Source organism: Galleria mellonella, unplaced genomic scaffold (assembly GCF_026898425.1).
Source record: "Galleria mellonella isolate WM207_F2 unplaced genomic scaffold, CSIRO_AGI_GalMel_v1 utg2550, whole genome shotgun sequence".
In the NCBI taxonomy this organism is placed as follows: domain Eukaryota; kingdom Metazoa; phylum Arthropoda; class Insecta; order Lepidoptera; family Pyralidae; genus Galleria; species Galleria mellonella.
In genome coordinates, this window is record NW_026442053.1 from 67,954 (window position 1) to 84,123 (window position 16,170).

General features: G+C 36.0%; 1 protein-coding gene across 1 annotated transcript in view; it reads left to right on the forward strand.

Annotated features, from left to right (window-relative positions):
• Nucleotides 1-11,574: 11,574 nt before the first annotated feature.
• Nucleotides 11,575-16,170, forward strand: part of LOC113510197 (fat-like cadherin-related tumor suppressor homolog) — a 47,775-nt gene continuing 43,179 nt past the window's right edge. The window contains 1 exon segment of the mRNA XM_052894930.1: nt 11,575-11,979. The gene's annotated coding sequence lies outside the window, so the exon portion shown is untranslated.

The following is a 16,170-nucleotide window of genomic DNA, read 5'->3' on the forward strand; positions in this document are numbered from 1 at the left end:
AAAAATTACAAAATATATTTGTGTAAACTGTGAACTCCTTCTAATGGGCTAGTGAAATAGTTAACGGCGTGCATTCTAAAATGATTGTGTATTTATACACCGCGGAAGATCCAGCTGGAGAACTAGGACGAGCTGGTGGTCGGCGCAGTGGACGGCGGACAGCGGACACCTACTGAAAATAAAACCACTCGGAATGAATCACAATAACATTACTCATCTCGAATGGTACATATAGTGGAAGGCGTGACTCAAATTGATGTCAAATGACACAACTTGCTAATGATTACATTTTATCTTTAAAGGAAAAAATAATATTATCAGGATTATTTTTCTAAAATCTGATTATATACTTTATAAATATGATTGTTACATAATCACTTAACCGGGTCATGTCCTAAATTGACAGTTTACAATAACACTATCTGCTAATACAATAGTAACATATAAAGGAAATCATGGGCGTCATAGCATACTCTATTATGTCCATGGTACTGTTGGTACATGTCTGTACACGACCGTCAGCTTGTTTGCCATTCTAAGTTGCATAAAAAAATACAAATAATATTTTTTTTTTATATTCTTATTTCTATTTATTTAGCGTTATTATTTTTTTTTTATTTCATTCCGCAAATAAACGTTGACAGCTACACATATGTGCAATGTTTCGACGTACTGCTGGTCAGGTGTATTATAAAAACAAACTTTTAACTTCATTATATCACTTTATTTATTTCTAGCGACAGCGACCCGCCCGCGCGCCCCGACCACACACGGGTTGCTAGTATTGCACGGATATTTATTTATTTTGTAAATAATGTACAAGCTATAGGTGAAATAATTTTAAAAATTGGTTACGTATTTTTAAAGTTTATTTATTTCAAGTTTATACTTTAAATTTTACTTTTCAAGTTGAATTATCTCATTTTTTTTTTATGCAACTTAGAATGGCCAACAAGCTGACGATCCGTTCTCATATTGGAGCATGGATCAAATATAAAAAGACCGTAATAACCGTGTATTAAAATTTAATCATACAATATACCTTCTTATTATAAAATCAATCTCCCTGCATTCTCATGTTAATTAGAATCCTACAATAATATCTACAATAGGCTTACGTCCTATAAAGTATTTTAATTCAAATTCATTCACCATTTATGCGATTGAGTAACAAAAATTGGAGCATGTTTACAAAATTTCATATTTCGTTAGTATAGACGTGGCCAGGCGGTTTGATATACCAAGTTTTCCTTATCTGGCACTGGTATCTGGTGCTTTGTCCTTTTTTGTTTCTTTTATCATCATGAGGATGAAAAGTATTGTTATTCCGACTTTATCATCTTATCGATGTATACGTGGGAGATATTTAAGAAAAAAATATATGACGGGTTTATTGATAAGAGCAAGAAAGGCTGAAATATTAATTTTTAGAAGTTTTATCTGTCTGTCTCTCTGTGTTTGAGTTCTGGTATCCCGTAAAAATACTGCAAAAAATTAGATGCGGTTCTGATAATTATATAACTAAAGGTCTAACTTAAAAATGTTACATATTTTATCTTATATTGCATTTTTTTCCTACTTTTAAAATCCACGTGGACGAAGTAGCACGCAACAATGTATTTTATAATATTATTAAAATGTAATCACTATTTGTTGCATTAATGTATTACAAGTGCATATACTCACATAAACATTAGCTCACATATGTATTTGTATAAATCATTTTACTGAAATTTAAAAAGGTTTTGCAGCAGCGAATCTGCAGAGCAACTGCCTCGTCAAACTATTTCCTTAATGCAATTGTATGCAGAAACTCTACGTGAAGTTACATTCATATGAATTTTGGCATATGTGATGCAAACATTGCAGAATAAGCTATTCGCTCGTACAAATGTTACATATGCATTTTTTATACAAAACTGCTCGATTTTATGTTATGAAAATTTTATCATTTTTAAAACATTCAACAATTATTCCTATTCCCTTCATTTATACCAGAGGGAGACTTTGTACAAAAGTCGTTTGCTTGGGCACCTCTGTCCCATTTGTGTTTCAACCGTGAAGCAGTTGTGTTTGCATGGCTGTGTTTCAGTTTCAAAGGTGGGATATGGCGTAAATTCACAGGGTACAGAGGAATAACACCTGAGTCCTCAGGAATGGCAACGCATGGTAGGTATCATTCATGGGCGAAACAGTATACTCTGTTATGTCCACGGTACTACTTATTCATGTCTATAGGCGACGGTTACGACTTTCCATCAGATGGGCCGTCAGCTTAAATGCTTATATATATAAAGTTATATAGCTTAAGTAAAGCACATATTGTTATAAAGTCTACATTAATCGTTAATAATTAAATTTCTGAAAATTTAATTCACTGTGAACTCGCAGAAATTGGATCATAATAATAATAATAGTACTAACTCTAAGAAATGTTCTCTGGCTTGTCAAACACACCGCGTTGTTAGCGGATTGGCTCTTGGTGAGCTTCCCGCCCCGAGTCCCGAGTCCCGAGTCTCGAGTCCCGACCGAGCGGTGTTTGCACGCGCCGCGTCGCGACCTGCTCCGACATAATATTGAAATTACACCATCCTCGCCGTGGAACCCGAGTGCTCCCCGTAGAACCCTAAACACCTGTCAAATTAACTGAATAAATGTTATCTCGGTAAACTAACTTGCATTGTTTACAAATACATACTGTATACAGTCATCCGACCAGCTCTGTGTCTTAATAACGATGGAGACTGCAGCTCTATGTTTGAAAGATATAATTCTAACGGGGTCGTCATGTGAATTCTTTTGACAATTCCGCATAAATTATAAATTCTTATTAAAGTGATCTTTATTGCGACTTCTATCATATATATACATATGTTATTGTACTATGACGTTCAACCAAACATTGAGAATCAATTACACTTGACTCAAGCTGAAATTTGCGTGCTTGATGCAAGCTGCTTGACCGTCTTGAGCCGTCTCGGTACCTCTTTAGATTCATATCACGGTCCTTTCGAAGCGGCCGCGACACTCATGTTGGCGTTATTTTCGATTCATCGAGATTATATTCCCTAAATATAGAAGCCACCCTCGGTGAGCGCGCGACCGCGCGCCGCGTGTCACGACCTCTGTATGTTTGTTAATTAACTTAGCCGAAATATCGCTGTTGTTCAAATACATGCTAGCATGCTGTTTATATTATTATTTTCTATTGTAAGGTAAGCGTAAAAAAAAAAAGAATTAATTGTACTATTAAAGCTAGCACTGCGGCCGATCTTCTATTATTTATTGATTTTCTACACAATTTTGAACTATTTTCTTTGACTTTAAAACTTGAAACAAAATTTTGATAAGGTTTCACTCGAAATTATTTGTATCCCTTTATAATCAAGAGTTCTACGAGTGAAACTAAACATTTTTGATGCGTCCAGCTGTCAAATTGAAAGCAACACTTTAATAATAATAGTAGCCAATTTTCGAGTGTTGGCAGTAGCACGCAGTAATACTAATGATAACGAGACTAAACAAAATAATTCTAATCAACAAACCAGTGATATAGAATTCCACAAAATAACACCTAGTATACCCTTAAAATAATGTAATTATTTTGTTTTAGATTTCACCTATTTAAGAATTGACATCGATGTATCCACGGTACAGTGAATAGGACACTTCACCACAAACAATCAGCGATATACGATAATGGAAATGAGCTGCGAGACGCAATACAAGTCACGGTGCTACGACTACGACGCAAGCACCGTACGCACCCTGAAGCAGACTTCCGGATGATGTCGAAACAATGATCAGAAACGACATATATATAGTAAGCTCATTGCATTCCTAATATTCAGTATCGTATATTAAAAATAAACATAAGTTTTAAAAATCAATAGTGTAGTACGTATCCTGTGAATGCGCCAAAAGAAGGCTTTGTGTTAATCTGTATGCATGAATACTTGTGTCTCACCACTGTACATATGCTGTCACATAATTATGTTCCAGTTCAAACAATATGAGATAAATATGGGCACTGTAACTGGACCGTAACTTTGTGCTATAGGTAAAGATTGTAATGCATATCTATTGAGTAATAAAAATTGTATAATTAAGAGTTACCATCGGCCAAGTCGTGTTTTAATTTAAAAGCTCAGTTGTTAAAAAAAAAAGTAATATATCGCATGCCCATATGTTCTACTCGTATAGTAGAAGTTTGAAATTATCAAACTTGGAATTTATGTGAGAGTGTGAGGAGACACTGAAACAGAATGGAGCCGCTCGTGGCTATGATGAGTAATAAAATTAGACACGTTCCTGCCGCCCGTCTCAACTACAAATCTGTTTTTAATTTATTTACGAGGGTGCCACGACCGAGCACCGTCTGTCTGCGAGGCGGCGGCTCCGCGCCCGTGCACTACCATAAACACGCCAACGAAATATTACTCGTGTCAAACGCTAACATAATCATATACTGAACTATTGTGTTTTTAAAATGTATTAAAACATTAAGCCAGGTGCCGCAGAGAGCTGTGTATTGCTATAGCAATACATAACTGCAAGTAATGTTAAAAAACAGACTAAAATTGTCAATTGACTTTGCATGAAAACAAACTCAGCCAGCGAATAACTGAACCATGACAGATCCTCCTTTCAAGAGGCTGATGTTTGCATGCACACTGGTGATGCTATAACTGAGTAAAATAATACAATAATCCTCCCCCTATTGATGGGTTTGTTAGTAGTTGCCATGCTAGGAACACTAGTTGGCAATCGTAGTCATATTTTGGTGATGTTTTAAGAGTGGCGCTGCTGCCCATCCCTCGACTGTTAAATTCCCTTACTCGCCACTTTTCACATTCTTCCACGCACAACCACTTTTTGGAATCATCTTCCAGCTGCAGTGTTTCCGAACCGATATGACATCATAGCCTTTAAAAAAAGAGCATATTCCATTTTAAACGGCCGGCAGCACACCTGCAATGCCGTTGGTCATCAGGCATCAGGTTAGCCGCATGCTCGTTTGCCCCTTGTGTTGTAAAAAAAATTTATGACACCCACGGGAAAGGAAAGGGTGACCCTTTCTATACCGGGACCACACGGTGATCGGCGACGAAGCTGCTCCATATTTTCTATTAATTCTAATGTAGATACCCGTAATATATACTTTGCAAGAGAAACTTGCCAAACACAGTGAAAATGCTAGATATGCTGCCCAGTGGGACACAAAACAGTGGAGGGAGGAAAGGGATTGTTAGTAATGGGGTCTAACAGACCCATTGCTAGCAATACACCCTATAAGGTCGACCTCCCCCTGAGTCCCCCTGGAAACCGTCGTGATCTGCTTTCATCATCACCTATCATCCCTCACTGGTGCCCCGGCAGCATTTACCGATAGCGCAAGCGGAGTTACCATTCCATTATCACCCATTTAAAAAATACACAGTGGACGACGCTTTCCAGTTGAAAACCTTATGCAAAAACATCTACAATTTGCATGTGTCCCGTCCAACTACTTGCGCACTTGATTTGTTCGTGTATTAATAGGTGACCTAGTACAGTATAATGGGGAGAAAGGGATTGTTAGTAATGGAGTTTGACAGCCCCATTGCTAGCAATATGCCTTATTAGGTCGACCTCCACGTGGTTCTCCCTGGAAACCATCGTGAACGATTCTTGTTGAATTTGTTACGATGGGCTAACTGACCTACTTCATCCTCACCTATCATCCTTCACTGGTGCTCCGCCGGTGTATACCGATAGCGCAGGTGGGGTTACCATTCCGTTATCATCCATTAAAAAAAAATACAGTATAATTACTGGATCGTTGTAATATAACATATTACGATCACAGTGCACAAGTGATGCCCTTTGTATCGCTGATTATAAAAAAAAAAAAACAAAAAACTGAATTATCACTGGCAACTAGTCAAAATATTTATGGTGCAATTTTAAATACACTATTTTACAGCACAATTTTAAATTAACCGCATTTTATTAAAAAAATCAATATATTAAATCATCATTGTCGCTGTGTACTGTATTGTGTATCAAAGTACGGTGCCCGTTAAAGGTAAAAAGGCTTATTATTAATGTTAGTTAGTATTAGTATTAGTGTTATTTGTGCGGATATAGAGTTCATATCAGCCAGTTTACTCAGCAGTATCAGCGTACAAAAGGGGCGCGGCTCGCTCGAGTGGATGGCGCGCTGGTAACTTGCTACCTAATTAGGAACATTGCCTACGAACGCTTTAAATTTGAACCGTTATCTTACGTTAATAATACCTATATTACCGCGTCACCTACTTTTTATTTCTATTAGATAGCCTGTACGCATGAAATAACGTGTGTGATGTCTTCAAAGGCTATCTATCGTATATCGGCGTCGGGCGTCGGGCGTCGCGCGTCGCCTCTCGTCATCGTATGTAATAACTAAGATTATCTGCTCGATAAGCCGATCGACATCCGGCCTTTAATATTGTGTGTACTCACGTAAATAATTGCTTGGCAGCTTTAAGACTTTATGAATGTTTACAATTCTCTTCGAAAGCCGGTGAGTGTTTAGCGCGGTCTGCTGTGCACTGAGCTAGTATTTGTCTTTGGCGTTAAACCTATTTATAAAACTGTTTCTATAATGATAATGTTTACTCAGTAACAATATCGATAAATTGTATTTGTGTTTTCGTACGGTATTTAGTAAATATGCATATAAAAATATTCCAAAGACATAACATTAAATTACGAGTATGTGTACAATACTCTCGGCCATAGAAACATAGTAACGATATTATTGTTTCAAACAAAATGCAATACTTACATCGTAAAAAGATGTAGCGGCAAAACAATCAGCTATTATTTCTCGTCGAGACATCGTGTAACAGACGAACGGTATACAAATAAATATGTCAATATTTTGCCAGATAATAAAGATGATAAATGTGCATGTAAACTTTAAAATTTTCGCGCCAAATTTAACTTATTTTTTGTATGTACTAATTCATTAGCATATTATAATAATTATGCAGAATGACCATGCCCAAAGATATTTAAGCAGGTAATTGTTCGCTAACGGCGGCATCAATATATTACTCTTAAAAAATATTGTTTGTTAGTATATCTCCACTACTTTCATCGTCCCTTCTAACACTATTTATATCTTCCTGTTCCGTGCAAATACCAAAATATATATCAAATATGGCGAATACGTTTTCGGTGAACATTAAAGACTTTCCAAATACAGTTACTATTTGATAGATGGTCACCTCTATACTCTCTTGTCGTTGATTGTGGTCCAATAAAAATGTGTAGGAACGATTTATTACAACTGACGTATTATTATGCTGAAATCGCTCTTTCACTTCAAACCAGTTTCAAAATACCTTTTCCGTGATATGTCATGGTTGCTCGAATTATGTAAAACGGAGTAGGTAAATTTTATTATATAAAACTCTCATGTCGAGTTGTTCGTCTACACTAATCTTCTAAATCGCTAAACCGATTTAAATGAAATTTTATAAATCGAACTCAATCTTCTGAAATTATTGAAATTAAAAAAAAAATCATAGATTACCATTTCACCGAACACGTTACAGGTATTATTAATATACCTGTAATTGTTGTAACGCTTGTAATTGTAACGGTCCTAAAACTAGTCGAGTATTTTTAAAAATAATAAATGTCATTTTTTACAATTAAAATACAATTAACATATTCTAAATTATTATTTAAACATGAAGATAAAATCTCTTAACTATATAATGAAGAAGCGTGTCGCATAGTTTGCAAGTTGCTGTAAACCAATGAAGCTTGCTCTCTCGTCCAATTATCCAAAACCAGATGCCGTGACCCGTCGCCTACCAAACCACAACACGCTAACCTAAAGGATACTATATCACTATATGTTATAAGACAATAATATTGACACACATGTACATATATATGTGAATTACAATGTTTAGAAACGTGATTACATACATATAAATAGCATAGCAAAAATAATTAATACTAAGAAAATATGGCTGACAAAAAAAACGAAAAAAAAGAAAAAAAAATGAAATTTAAAAATATAATAAAGAGAGATGTTAAAAATAAATAACTCGTGATTTTTTTAAGATTCTCACACATGTGGTCTGCGGCATGGAATCTGATAAAGTTTTATACTGCTACATATGTACTCTAGAGACCCTCTAGTAAATTTCCTTTTTTCCAAGTTTTGTAAACAACATTTTATTTTTTGCCTCCCTAACAATAAAAAAAGTTTATAAATTATTTAGGTTAGAATTAATAATAACAACACAATCACTCCCATCACGTCAGTCCTCTAACTAGGATGCCCCGTGATATGAGAAAGCAGGTAACGAACATCTCAGGGCACAACCTAGAATTTCGCATCATGTTTTTATTATTTATGCAACTTACAGTGATAAACAAGCTGACATTTCGTACAAGTAATCCGTTAATTACAGCGACACCCAATTGCTTCATTTATGAGCAATGAATACGTTCCTGGGATACAAGGCGGACCGGTCTAGAGTTTGCGCCATAATTTGTTCGACCACAAACCGGCGCTCACCATCTGTCTAATTGGCGCTCTCGTTTGCTGGCTAGTAGCAGCCGCGTAGTATTATTAGGTATTCTGCGCCTGTAGCTATCCACAGCCTAGCAACCACGTCACCCGCCACTCCACTAATACCATTCGACACAACCTTCCAACTTGCCTTAGTCTCCAACTACTATGGATTACTGAATTGATGACGGAGGAATAAAAATCTATCTATTCAGTTTCTTATTTGTGAGACGTCGAATTTTTGTTGTATTTCATTAATTCTATACAAACGTAAATTAAACTGTGCATCCCGACGCGGATTCTATTCCACAAGGTAAGGTAAGAAGTACCTCTACACAATAAAATTACAAACTAAACGAAACGCACAGACAGAAACGATTGGACCGAGTAATGAAACACGAAAATTCTTGAGGGGGAGCAGATTATCCAATTCTGTGTATCTCGAGGGGATCATAAAAGCAATAAATTTTCCTTCGGAATAAAACTGTCGCCTGTGCAGAGTCGTGCCGTGCATGCTCCGCGGGACGCCCTACTCCGCAAGAACCCTACACGTGCGGATATTTCACGAGAAGCAGAACATCCCACACGTACGTATACAGTATGAATCATCGTACTACTTTCATAGAACAATGTACCAGTAATTTTAATTTGAATGAATGGTCAGCAAACCCATTATTATCATGTCTCTATCGTTTATACGATAAATTAACGATTCCATTTCATCAACGACTTAAATTCATTTTTGATTAAAATGCAGTACCTCTTCAGCAAATTTCAATATTGTCAATAAGTGAATTCGATCACTAAAAGCGAACGTAATCAAATAAAGTCGATTTAGTCATCTGACTTTTTGACGGTCCCTTATAAGCACCGTCACTGCTCGGTATCAAATTTAGCGCGGTTCAAAAAGGCATTGATCCGTATCATCGTCATAGTGACTTCGTATAGCGACGACAATTCGATTTATCAGAAAATGCAATAAAGTAAATAAATATTATGCGTTCTCAGATTTAAACAAACATAAAAATCAACATAAAATTTGGTGTTCGAGTAGATTACTTAGAGTAGTTTTCTGTTAGTGAATGAGCTCTTATAATAGGTTCAGGAACTCCAGAAACTATTCCCTATATGCAAACAACTTGAGCATATTGAAGTGATTATTGTTAGTCATTTGCCTTTATCCCATTATTCAAAATCGGTGCAGATTGCTTTTCCTCTTCCACTCTTTTTTATCAGCCGACGTTCCTATCTTCGTATTCTAAAATGATACATTTTATTTTCTAACCCGAGATATTTAATTCCTTTGATTAAATCTAGCCCCCAACTGGTAAATAGTTATCTATCTTGAGGTAAAATACGAAGCGCACACTGACTTGTAATAGATAGTAGCCTGTAAAACCTTTTCCGATATTCATGTCAGCTTGTAACATAAGTACATGTCGAAACCAATGATTTTAATAAATGGTTCGATTAGTTTCTTGCGTTCCACGAGTCGATTTCTTAAAAGCAACTAGATATTAAAAATTACATAAAAAAAATAATAGCGGTGAGTACAAATATATTATACAAATCAGAAAAATAAAATGTAAATAAAAGATATTATTTGTGTCTCTACTTTTTATTTGTTACAGGCCATCAAAATCACAAAAACCAAATAAGAGATGCAATTAGTAAAGTTCATTGCTGTTTTGTGTGCAACAAGCGTGGTTACTAATGCCAAAACCCTTGTGGGGAAGGCCTATGTTCAGCAGTGGACAGTTATCGGCTGATATCAACATTACTTTTTCGTGTTGAAAAAAATTACAACGTAGGTAACTGGTACTTACTAAAAAATTCAGAACCCTGTATAGAGTTTGTCTATAATTGCAAAGTATCTACCATAAGAACAAGTGCTTTTAATCTGCCTCGCTTGAAGATACCACCACCACACATGGCTAAGTCACCAGTTTTCAGAAAATATAATATTTTCGAATCCATTTAATCTCTTTTATTTATCATAGTTCCGGACTAAGAAAATTGTATCCTTTAACTGAGTCGTCTGCAAGAAATCGCTTGTTAGCTATTAACTACACGCCCTATGTTACGCAATAACTTTAGTCGCACGTATGTTTTTATTATTATTATTATTACCTTTGTTGTTTCTTTGCTATACTCGTATTGTTTTATTTTTGTTTTTGCAATAAAAATAAGAGTACATAAAATTTATAATAAAAAAGTAAAGAAGTACTTACATACGCTTGTTCTCTTTTCTCTTGCGAAAGAAAAGCCGATATTTCGACACTATTAAATGTACAATTTCACCCACACATACACACACACAGCTGTAGGTAGGTGCTGACCATAGGTAGGTGCATATAAACAGTTTAACAGCGAAAGGGCATCAATGCTGCGTGGGCACCACCTCTCATTCGGCCATTCAACTTCTGTTTAAAAAACTTTAAAAATCGAATATGAATGATATTCGATTTATATAAGTATAAACATACTGATAGTTCAGCATCCTTGAATTAGGTTGATTCTACATCTCTGATAACAGAAATATTTCCATAAATATCTACATCTGAATAGGTACGACTTATTGAAGTTCATTACATTTGTAAAAAATTGTAAAAAAAATTATAACATACAAAGCTTTTTCTCCATATTTATATGTTTTTATGATAGCCGCTGTATCTTTTAAATAGATACTACAGTATAGATATACACACATTAGCAGTAAACATCTTGGATCTATGAATGGTGCATTTAAATGACCAGGTACAAGTCTGGCATACATGCATGCCTGGCGCACGGTGGAGACGCAACGCCGCGATGCAAATAATTTGCCTTTCACAAAAGTGCACGAAACCAGCCAGCCAGCCTACTCACGACATGAGAGCAGGCAGAAAGCAAGTTTATAGGGCAAGCTGCGGAGAGAGCACCCCTCGCCGCAAGCGGCGCCGCGCCCCGCGCCCCGCGCCCCGCGCCCCGCACGCCCTGCGGCTCCCGGCGCGCCAACCGGTCTTCCTACAGCTCACCATTGCAGTCCAGCCAGTCAGCCGTTGGCAGTCAGCGGCGCTTCGTGTGTTGCGCGATACACGCTTCGTTCCCCGCACACCGTAACTTACATTCGTTCGAAATTAACTCACATCGCGAGTGACTGTTGAAGTTTTTGTTTGTGAAAATTTTCAAGAATTGTTACATGGATGCGTATGGTGATTACCGACAGTGATTGTGTCATCAGTTTTGTGTACAAATAAATAGTGTATTGTTGTAGAAGCCGGTTCACCTCGTGTGCGAGGCCGGTCGAGTGCCGGTCGCCAGTGCCTGTGCGCCTTCGATCTGTGCTTTCTAAACGAATCTTGCCCGACCGATAACTGTAGCTCGCCTACATGGTCCAACGATACCCATACCTACATTTTTTGGATAGTGCATAACAGGTGAGCACGAGGTGTACGGTGCAGCTGCTAAGTGTATAAAAACCGAGGCATATTCAGTGATGTTGTAATAGAGCAGTTTGGGCTAATTACTAACCCTTAGCTGTAAAAAACTTAATATTAATATTAATGTAAGTATCTAGAACTAGGTTAGGTACCAATAACAAACTCCTAGTTCTAAATACAGTAATACAATATTAAGTGTTTTTGGAGATATAAATATATTGAATAACATTTACGAAATGATAGACCATTCGGACTTGAATTGATTGAGAAACTATCAAGGAAATCATAAACGGTTCGTGAATTATATACACCGTAAATGTATCACGGTCATATTCATTATTATTATTAAACACATTTGTAATATAGATAGTAAACATGGAAATTCAGAACCTAGATGTAAACAGAACCAATAGAACAATAAAAAACTACTTCACTGGTATATACCTACCTCTACCTATATTTTAACTATCTCGAACCTCATCTTTACAATGAAATCATAAACCAGCCTGCAACGGAAATAACTGAGAATCGAGATAGTTATCAAGACGTCGTCATATTCAAGTATTCTGAATGATTGACACAAATTCTGACGAAAAAAAAGTTTATAAATATTACGATATATAATAGAATAATGATAATGTGTGTGATAAAATTTATGGTAAAATTTAATGGGCTACTTTACGCAGAAAATCCTACTGTTTTAGTCAAAAGAAAAATATTTTTCTCTATGGGTCAATAGATGGGTTTACCATCATGTTGGCCTTATATTAATTGTAATTGTGTAATAGTGATCTATTGACATAAATATTTTATAGAAAAAATAAATAAGTTGTAAGATTAAATATTTCAAATAAAACTCTATAAAGTAAATTTGATCTCTGGCTCTAGTCAATTCTTTTTTAGAACATATAAAAAGGTAAAATATTTTTCATAATACAAAAAAAAAAAACCAAGTCGCCAACATGTTTTGACCTTATATAGACTCTTTTATACCATGTTAGACAACAAAGTGCGATGACTATCTGTCGGCAGATAGGAACAGACGTGCAGTGTGTGTACCAAACGTTGACAAACTGGGTTAGGTGAAGTAATCACGCAGAGGCTATGGGCAACAAGCGCGCAATACCGTGCCATGTCGTGTTATATCTAATATCATAGACTTTACAAATAATAAACTCCATTTGTTTCGGAACTTGTTACGTTCCTATAATCCTCTCCACCCTGTGGTGCCCTGCTACTATCACTATTCAACTTTCCCTTATTTCTTGTAATGCTCTATTTTGTTCGAAGCAAATAACATGGATTTCTCTATTCGTCCGTTTTTTGTACATTTATTAAATTGGTTTTTCTTACAACAGAAAAGTTTTTATGAAAATAATTACAATAATACAATGTTTGTAATTCGTTTCCAAACCAACATTACATATTTTTCTATTACTATTATAGACAATATACCATGGGTGGGTATGAGTAGGTACTTATCGTTATATATATATTCAATATTTGCACTCTAAAGCCCACATTTCGATATTGGTTGATAAGCTTAGTCTGCTGCTGATGCAGTTAAAACGATTAGCAATTAACGGATATGTAACGGGTCGTTTATTTAAGCTATTTCCATACAACATAGTGATTTGTTTTTGGAGATTTTTTTTAATAATTTCTCAAAAGCAATACTAGTTTTTATTTTTTTTCTTTAGTTAGAAACTTAGTTTTTTTTTTCTTGTAATATTCACATCTTAGATTATATAGATAGAGCATCGAGTGTCGGAAAATATGGCAGAAAATTAACATTTGGCTGATTCAATTCGACACATTTATTTAAATGCGCCTATTTCTTCAGTGTTGCAAGTAATGGGCTTAAAAATTTCCCAGAAAAGATCGATTTCTTAAATTTCATTTGGAAACTTTTTCTTATATAATATAAATATGCATATGTACGTATTACTTACAAAGTAATAAATAAAAAGGCGGCTATTATTAACAATTTTAAAACGAAAATTTATTTTACGTGCATACTTGAATATAAATGAAAGTCATCATCATCATATCAGCCCTTAACATAATCCTCCCCCTTGGAAGGTTTTGCCAGTAGTTGCCACGCTTGGCAGATGGATTGAAAGCCGCAGTTAGGCTTGAGAGATGTTATAAAAGGGACGCTGCTGTCCATACGTCGCTCTCCCGTAATCGCCTCTTACGACACCCACGTAAAGGAAGGGGTGGCTTATTCTATGCCGGGACCACACGGGCAAATCAAAGTAATCAGTAAAGATAAGCATCATCAATTTTTATGCACTGGTTACCTTGTTCTTTCAAATATATTCTTAATAATTCCGTATCGTTTTTATTTTTCATTTTAATCTTATAATGCAATTTCTCCCATATATTAAATAATAAACATATATTATGGCAACCCTATTCAAGAAGATAAAAAAAGCTGACCTATTTTTGGCGAAGCATTTGTATAGTAACACTATATGTGTATAATCCAAAATGCACATTTACCTTTATAAACTGACAGTATTTAAAATTTTTCGCTTCAGAAACTTTGGAGATAAGGTGGTAATACCTTTGTTCAACCTTTTTCGGGCATAACTAAAAAATCACACAGCATAAAAATAAATAAAAATCACTTTTAAAATGTACAAATAAAGCCCGTATATATGATATCCCACAATTATAAAATTTTTAGTATTAATTTTGGACTCCCCTGGCATAGAAAATAATAATATGTTTTCCATTATTTCCACTGCAACATATGCGGCCCAATGATATGTAAAACTATTGCAAATTTCGAATTGACAGTTAATAGTTGACGAGATTTAACGCTATACGAGGTTTGTCCGGAAAGTACGTATAAAAGTTTTTTAAAAATTTTATTTTACAATTATTCAGGTAAATCAATTTTATCCCCTTCAAAGTACTCCCCCTGTGACATAATGCACTTGTGCCAACGCCGTTTCCACTGTGAGAAGGCTCCTTGAAAGTCCTCTGGTTGTAGGTTTCTCAGCTGCCCCGTCGTAGCTTTTTTTATCTCATTTATGTCCCCCAAATGCCGCCCCCGAAGTACCAATTTGGTTTTTGGGAACAAGAAGAAGTCACACGGGGCCAAATCCGGCGAATAGGGGGGGTGTTCGGTCACCGTAATGGAATTTTTACTCAAAAACTCACGGAACGATCTTGGCGCAAATTTTTTTCATTTGAAGTTCGTTTCTTAGAATTTCGTGGACCACGGTTTTGCCCAAATTAAGCTCTTCAGCCACCTGTCTGACCGTTAAACGACGGTCCCCATTAACACAAGTTCGAATTCTTTCCACGTTTTCGTCGGAATGTGAAGTGGAAGGACGTCCTGAACGTGGGTCATCTTGAACGCTTTCTCGGCCCTCTCTGAATCTTTTTAGCCACTTGTGGACGGTTGGTTCCTTCACAGCATCATCCCCATAAACTGTTCTGAGATCGGCAAAAATTTCACGGCCATTCTTGCCGAGTTTCGAGAGAAACTTGATTACGACGCGCTGCTCTTCAACGGAAGCGGGCTCCATGCCGACGGGGTTTCGTTAAGAGGTAACTTCACAGATGGCGTGACAAGCCAGTTCGCACCGCACGGCGGTCAGACCAGAACTGAAGCATTGTTAGGGACATAAGGAAGGGGTCCTGCGCTTACCTGGCCTCCCCACTCCTCTTTCTCGCATTCCAGAACACTTTTATACGAACTTTCCGGACAGACCTCGTAGATGAAAAAGTCGCACCATAAGGGTTTTTTCATTTTTTTTTGGCACGAAACCTTAAAAATTGGTAAAAAGATTTCCAAATAATAGTATTTTCCAACTGATATTCCTTCCGAGATGTAATTAAAACATAATCTAGATAGTAGAGAGACATGAGATCGAATCTCATCAGATCAATCTATATATAGGAAGGTAAATTTAAAATTGTTGTCTGAATTCTGGGTTATGCATTTCAAAATATTTTCAAATGTGGACATGCTATAGCGTCTCCAAACAAGGTGCAGGCTCATTAAGACTGGAAAATTGATGTTTTTGTTCAAATAATTTATAACATACTCAAAAACCGAATCTACCGTCTCCTCTTACTTCAATATTTGTCTAAAACCATGCTTTTAATCCAACCATCCTATAATACTTATTAAACATATTAACTTATGTGATATTAATATACAATACCGAA